Source organism: Panthera pardus, unplaced genomic scaffold (genome assembly GCF_024362965.1).
Source record: "Panthera pardus isolate Hobbes unplaced genomic scaffold, ASM2436296v1 HiC_scaffold_7, whole genome shotgun sequence".
NCBI lineage: Eukaryota > Metazoa > Chordata > Mammalia > Carnivora > Felidae > Panthera > Panthera pardus.
In genome coordinates, this window is record NW_026527002.1 from 48,604,465 (window position 1) to 48,612,095 (window position 7,631).

The window sequence follows — 7,631 nt, forward strand, 5'->3', positions numbered from 1 at the left end:
CGAACAGTTCAGTTACATGTGTAGAGGAAGTAAAAACTGTCCTGAAAGGTGGCCTTGTTGATAAGACTGTCCGACATTTTATTCTTGATCTTCTTTCTTATGTCATTGAAGAATACAGTATTTGCAAACTAACTTATTCCTTTTAGAAAATGCGGATATAGGGGCGCCTGGGGGGCTCAGTCGGTTGAGCGTCCGACTTCAGCTCAGGTCATGATCTCACAGTTCGTGAGTTCGAGCCCCGCGTCAGGCTCTGTGCTGACAGCTCGGAGCCTGGAGCCTGCTTCAGATTCTGTGTCTCCCTCTCTTTCTCTGCCCCTCCCCTGCTCATGCTCTGTCTCTCTCTGTCTCAAAAATAAATAAAAACATTTAAAAAAAAAAAAAAAAAGAAAATGCGGATATACTTTCACTTTGACCTATTATTATAGATATACTCTATGTTTGAATTTACATTCAAGACCAGACATCTCTTTGGTTACCTTTAATATTACTTTGGATAATTAGTGCAATGATTCTTCCTATGATTACACATAACATGGGGAAGAATTATGTCAGAACTTTTTTCAGTTCAATTAATTTTCTGTGTTTTATTTGTATTTGGCTTTTTGAGACCTTAAAGATGATCAGCTTGAATTTATATAACTTTTTAAATAATAGTTACAGTTTATGGTCAAGATAATGAAACATCCTTTATCTCAGCATTATAACTTTGATCCACTTCTGCTAAATGATTTCTCTTCAATCTTACTAAATCATAAATAGTTCTTTGTGCCATATGTTGTTTTTTTAAAAATTGTAGTTTAATAAACTCTATTATGAATATATATCACCTCAATTTTAGGAAATTTTAAGTAGAGATTTATTTTAAATACACAAAAATAGGGACACTTGCGTGGCTCATTTGGTTGAGTGTCTGGCTCTTGATTTTGGTCTAGGTCATGATCTCACAGTCGTGAGAGCAAGCCCCATGTCTGGCTCCATGCTGAGCATGGAGCCTGCTTGGGATTCTTTCTCTGTCCCTCTGCCTCCCCCTCCTCATGCTCGCTCTTTCTCGCTCTCTAAAATAAGAAAAAAATTTAAAAAATAAAAACACAAAAATATACGTTCAAGAATGCATATATATGGGGGGGCCTGGGTGGCTTAGCCGGTTAAGTGTACGACTGTTGGTTTTGGCTCAGGTTCTGATCTCACAGTTGGTGACTTTGAACCCCACGTTGGGCTCTGTGCTGACAGCACAGAGCCTGCTGGGGATTCTTTCTCTCTCCCTCTCTCTCTGCCCTTCTCCTGCTCCTGCTCTCTCTGCCTCTCAAAACAAACTTAAAAAAAAAAAAAAAAAAGAATGCATACATTTGTAGTAAAAATGTAAACGCACGGGGATGGTAAAGATCAATATCCGAGCGTGGGAGGAGGACACAGTCAGGGTGAGATACACAGGGGACTTCAGCCCTTTTACTGAGGTCATCTCTTAAGTTGTGTGCTCATTCTATTTTTTAATGCTTTCTTGGATATCTTGAATATTTTACTATATTTTTCTTAAAGCTGAGAAGAGATCAACTATCTACCTTTTAATCCGTATGATCTGTTGTAGGCCTTAATGACTTGATTTTCAGATGAACCAAGTTATCTTGTGCACCTACACTGCTATTAGTTCAGGTGTTAGTTTCAAAGAAATATGCAAATACTGATCCAAAAACACGAGCCGTGGTTAGTTTGAAGTAGTTCAAGAAGCAGATGCCTAAATGGAATGAAATGTGCAAGAGATTTATGGGCGGGGACTGTCTGTAAAGGATAAAAAGGAGGGAGCAGTACACAGGGAGAGCCTTGTGTCTGGACTGTAGGCTTGACACCTGTGACAGAGGAGGAGGAAGAAAGGAGGCCTGGGTGGGAGGAGCCTCAGGCTGCCGAATGGTTCTAAGAAAGGTCGCGCCAGGCTGAATGGGTGGTCCTGGAACCAAAGTTGCTTGTCAGAGGAGTCCTGTATTCAAGAATGGGCCAGCACTAGTACCCTCACTGTGCTCAGTCAGTGGCAGGGAGCGGCCGTGGGGAAGCATGACCTTAACAGCAAATGCAGTGGTGGCAGCCATACTTCCTGCAGCCGGCTCTTGAAGGAGTTGTGAGCAGAGCATTTCTATTGCTGCACCTCTTGTGCCACACAGACCCAGTTCTTACAGGTTTGGGGAGGAACTCCTCTGTGATTTCCATGCACCTCTTTTAGAAGAAGGAGTCTGGTTGAATGGTGAGTAACCCCTGCCTCTGAAGAGCCATGACTAGTATTCATCTTCTCCGTCTTCTGTCATCCGTTTTAAAATGTCCTCATTCACAGCGATATCACCTTGGCAAGTTTTGGTGGCTAATCTAATAGTGTGACGTAAACCTTTATTCCTGAGGAGCCTGAACCTTTGGTAATCGTATCCTTCTCAGACTGGGGTTGCTGCACATATCCATTAACAGCTGCTGTGAATCAAGGGAATACCAGCAGGCACCAAAGGGGTTGCCTGCGTTCCGCATATATTTCTTCTCTCTCCCCCCAGCTGCCTCTGGTCAAAGTCAATTATTTCTTCCAGCAGGCTGACCACTCTTCTAGCCTGCTGGATGGAAGTCCAAAATACTTTGATGATAGTCATAACTTAAGAGTTCAGTGGGAGTTTTGCTGTGTTCTGTAGCAAGAGTGTGTACCCCTTTGATAAGCAGTTCTTCTAACCCTGCAGAGCCAGAGTTTTAGGAATGGTAAGCACTAGGTCACCAGGAATGATGGAGCTGTTCCTTTTCTCCCTTGGTCCTCAGATACATGTAAAGGTTTGTGATTTGATGGGTTTACTGCGTTCAGAAGGTGGTACTACAACTATATTGTATCTGAGCTGGTGCTTACATTATGTCATTAGTAGGCCATTCCACTGATCTATGAGATTGCATTTAAAAAAAATTTTTTTTAATGTTTATTTATTTTTGAGAGAGAGCACGGGACAGGGAGGGTCAGAGAGAGAGGGAGACAGAATCCGAAGCAGGCTCCAGGCTGAGCTGTCAGCACAGAGCCTGATGCGGGGCTTGAACTCACAAACTGAGATCATGACCTTAGCCGAAGTCAGACACTCAACTGACTGAGCCACCCAGGCGCCCCGAGATTGCGTATTTCTCTACTGTGTGTGTTACTTGACCAGTGGGGTCCTTTGGTTGGGCCCAGTCTTTTACCTGCTTTGCTTTGAAGTAGATTTCCTGGATGAATACCGTGTGAGTGGGACTCATGCCTGTGAATTAGGCATTCTGTTAATGCTCAGATTGTGGTGCTGACTGACGCTTTATGACTGATATCTGGGGATGCCGGCATAGGTGTCTCTGTGAAGTTGACTTGGTGGCCCTTCTAGGATCAAAGGGATCCACTGTAGTCTTGGTAGTCTTGTTGACACCCAATGGTTGTTTGTTATTCTCAAGGAATAAATAGTGCCATATCAGCACAATACTGGTCTCTGGCACAGTTTGGACAGTCGGAGACACAATAGCTAGATCAGCTTTGGTGAGTGGGAATTCATCTGTTGCGCTCATTCAGAGCCTCTATCTCTGCCACAAGTCATTCCATCCATATGCCCCTTGTGCCTCTTCCAGGCTGGCTAATACCAACTAACAGTTATTTTGTCTACTTGGTGGTTCAGAGCCTCTTCCATTGTGGATTTTTTTGATGGGCATTAATGGGTTATACAAAATATCTACTTTTGACTCCCTCTTGTTCATCCATATATACCTCTACTCCAGACCTCCTTATCAGATCTCCTGGCCCTCTTCCTTCCACACCCTGACCAGTCATTGACCACTGCCCAGGAATCTCACCTAAGGCCACTTCTGCATAAAATGATAACCAGGTACATTGCTTATACATCTACCCATTGGGAAGGTCTTCCCACTGTTTTTCAAGGCCATCCCTTCATGTGCCTTTAGCGTAGCCATGGTCCATTTGTGCCTTGTGCCCACATACTGAGCCAAGCCAACCTATCAGGTAACTCGGTCATTATCCACCTCCTTCAGCTGGTTTAACCCCCATGGCTGTCGGTACGAATGCGGGGAATGACCCTGATGCGACTGTGGCGGTGATGCGGATGGAGGTCTATGCTACCTGCTCATATGGCTTCCTTGTGCCCTGTGGTCCTGCTTGGTCCTCTCAGATGTAGCATTCTAGTCTTTTGATGGACTGCCTCTGACTTCATATAATTTTATGTTTTGGTGGTTCTGACTAAATTCAGCTCAAAAATGGGCAGTTGTGAACAAATGGTGTATTTGGTGTTCATCGTCAAGCATCCTGTGTCTATCAGAGCTCAATAAACGTGCCAGGAGCTACTTCCCAAAATGCATAATTTTGCACTGCAGATAGCATGGCCTTGCTCTGGAATCCTAAGGTCTTCTGATTCTCCCACTGGGGCTTACCATAAACTTCACACTACATCTTTTTACACCAGTGATGCTTCCGATCCTGTACTTCAGGGCTGCCTGTACCATAGCCTAGACCTGGAGCCTTCTGTATTACCCAGCAGATGAGCCAAAGCAGTAAGTATTCCTAGGTGTGAAATGTGTTGCCTGCAGAACTCAGATGTATCTACTAGGCACAGTGCTTCCTTTCAATGCAGCAGTTACATTTTGGAAGAGAAACTGTGGCACGCCCCTGATCACTGGACCCCTAAAAGGTCACTAACGCGGCAGGTGCTGAACCTTGATAGGATTAATTTCTCATCCTTCTGACGACATGTACCTTACCAACACTTCTAGCATGTCAGCCATCTCCTGCTTGTCCTGTCCGGTCAGCAGGAAGTCATCAATGCAATGTATAAATGCTCTGTGGGATGTCCAGTCAGCCTCGATCTTGTTGGACCATGAGAGAGCACAGGACAGTTAAAAACCCTAGGACAAAATTAAGTGAATATTGCTTATTCCATGTGAGTGTGAACTTTGATCATTTTTTCTAACTGGAATAGAAAACACATTTGCCAAATTGACAGCTGCATACCGTGTACCTGAGGCCTACCAACAAATTCCAATTGGGATCAGCACTATAATTTTTGACTGATTGCAGTGGTGCACATTACAGTGTTCCCCACATCCCATCTGGTTTGTGCAGAGGTCAGACTGGCAAATTAAATGGAGATATGACGAGACCATACTAGCTCCTTGCCTGTCCACCCACCCCCAGTGTAATAAATACTGCTTTCGATATACTATCTTGGTTGGGGGGATGAGGTGGCATTTAAGGCTCTTTTTACTTGTTTTTCTTTTCACAGCTCTTATCCTATGGTCAAGGACCCAATAGGATAGTTATTCCAACTACAGGTATATCATTTTTTTAACGTTTTTTTGAGGTAGGCAGAGATAGTGCAAGTTGGGGAGGGGCAGGAAGAGAAGGAGACAGAGAATCCCAAGCAGGCTCCATGCTGTCAGTGCAGAGCCGGACACAGGGCTCAAACTCACGAACTGCAAGACCATGACCTGAGCCAAAGTCAGATACTTAACTGACCGAGCCACACAGTCCCCCCCCCCCCCCCCCCGCCGACTATATCATTTCTAATTATACACTGGTGAACTGAGGAAATGACAACTGGGTAAGTCCGTGGACTCCGTAGACCTACTGTAAGTTAGACTTTTCCATTTATAAGATTCCCCAGAACTTGTCATTCTAACAGGGTCATGATGACCCTCAGGTCTTTGAGAATAAAATGTTAGACCCTGGCTCCAATAATCCTTGCCATATCGTGGTATTCCCCTTTCTCCAGTGCACAATTACAATAAGTAAATGACTGTAGGTCCTTTTGAGAAACCATTATAGCATATACTTGTGGTTTTGCAAGGTCCCTCCCCTTAGGGACCCAGCTACCTCTTCGGATCAGCGGTTCCAGCTCGAGTCTGGTAACTGAGCAAGAGATTGGACCTTTTTTTGTGTGATGACACTCAGTCTCCTCCATTCTTGCCTTCTTCTGGCTGTAGATGTCAAAGAGTACCATTAATGAATATCCATCTGTTTGCCTCAAGGACACCATACTTTAATGATTTCCCAACCTCCCTGCAGATTAAGGCTATTTGGCTGCCCCTCTACCCTTGCTGGTCATTACTGCCTCCTAGCTTTTAATGGTTAAGCACCACCACTTGACCTCTCATACTGGTGTGTTTGGGGCGCAAGGACATGATTGTGATGGATTTTAATGAGCTCACTGCCCTGAGGACTCTTCCTACCATCAGCTCTGGGCTGCAGAGGAGAACCAGCACTGAACTATTTGGTGATGTTAGTGTTCCTCTCACCAGCACATTCCTGGGGACTTTGTGTGTCCACACCTGGTGTGTCTTTTAGGCTTTCCCATGAACATAATCCGGTCGTCTCTGGCCTTACATAATATATCCATCCATCATGCCAACTTCCCTCAGCTCTTTATTCCTTCCTCCACAGGCTACCAGGGCAGCACAGTGTTTCCACTTGGCTCAACATTGGCCAGCACTTTCTCCAGGCTTCTAGGAGCCATCCTAACAGTGAGTGTCCCCCCTTTCCCTAGAGACCTTGCCAAGGTGCTAAATCCCATGGCAAAAGGAATGATTCATCCTCTTTCAGTATTAAACTCCCGCCCCCTTGAAATTCAATCCCAACAGTACTCCCTTGGCTCCCGCCAGTAGATGCTAGTTCTTGCAGCTCCTTTGGTGTGTAATCTATTTCTTTTCTTGTCAGGCTCAACATATCCCTAACCAAGAAGTGCTGGAATTTAACTCCAGTTATTGGCCTAGCAGTCCAGAGTGTAGACAGGGAGTGCTCTGTACCGTTGCCTTGCGGGGAAGATGCCTCTGTGGTATCATCCCGTACAGGAGAAGTGCTAGCTCTTACAGGAAAGGGCTGGACCACCTCTCCAAGCTCTAGGGGTTCAGGGAGGTTTGCATTGCCCAAATCATCGGAATATCCCTGGAGTTCTCCCACCTCATGTTTCAGTGTTCTGTGTTTTCCCTACAGAGCCCTTTCTTTAGCAAAACAGACCTTCATTGGCTGAGGATTTAAATGTCTCAGGAGCTCTGCGACTCCCACTGTCAAGTCCTATGTCTGCTCCCCAGCTTTGTCCACACCTTTACTGCAGGAGGTAAGGGCTGCTTTGTAAACTAGCAGAGTCCAGACTCTGGTTCTCACATTTAGCCTTTAACTAATGGCCCTTAGTTTCTCATTATTCTTTGGCTGGGCACCAGTACCACTTTAATAAGTAGTAACTCTGTTGTCCTTGGAGATACTGTGCCCTCGTCACTTTCAAATGCTTGAATTATTGGGGTGCCTGGGTGGCTCTGTCGGTTGAGTGTCCGGCTCTTAATTTTGGCTCAGGTCATGATGTCACGGTTCGAGGGATCGAGCCCCAAGTTGGGCTCTGTTCTGTCAGCTGTCAGCTCGAAGCCTACTTGGGATTCTCTCTCTCTCTGTCTGCGCCTCCCCTGTTCATTCTCTCTCTCTCTCTGTCTCTCTCTCCCCCCCCCCCCGCCGCCCCCAAATAAATAAATAAACTTAAACAAAAATGCTGGTATCGTCATACCTGCAAGGGTAGTTCTTCCCATCTGGACATTTTCCTGGGTCTTCACACTGAAATCTTCAGCAGTTGAGCCACTCAGTTGAGCCATTTTATCAGCCAGGCAGTGAG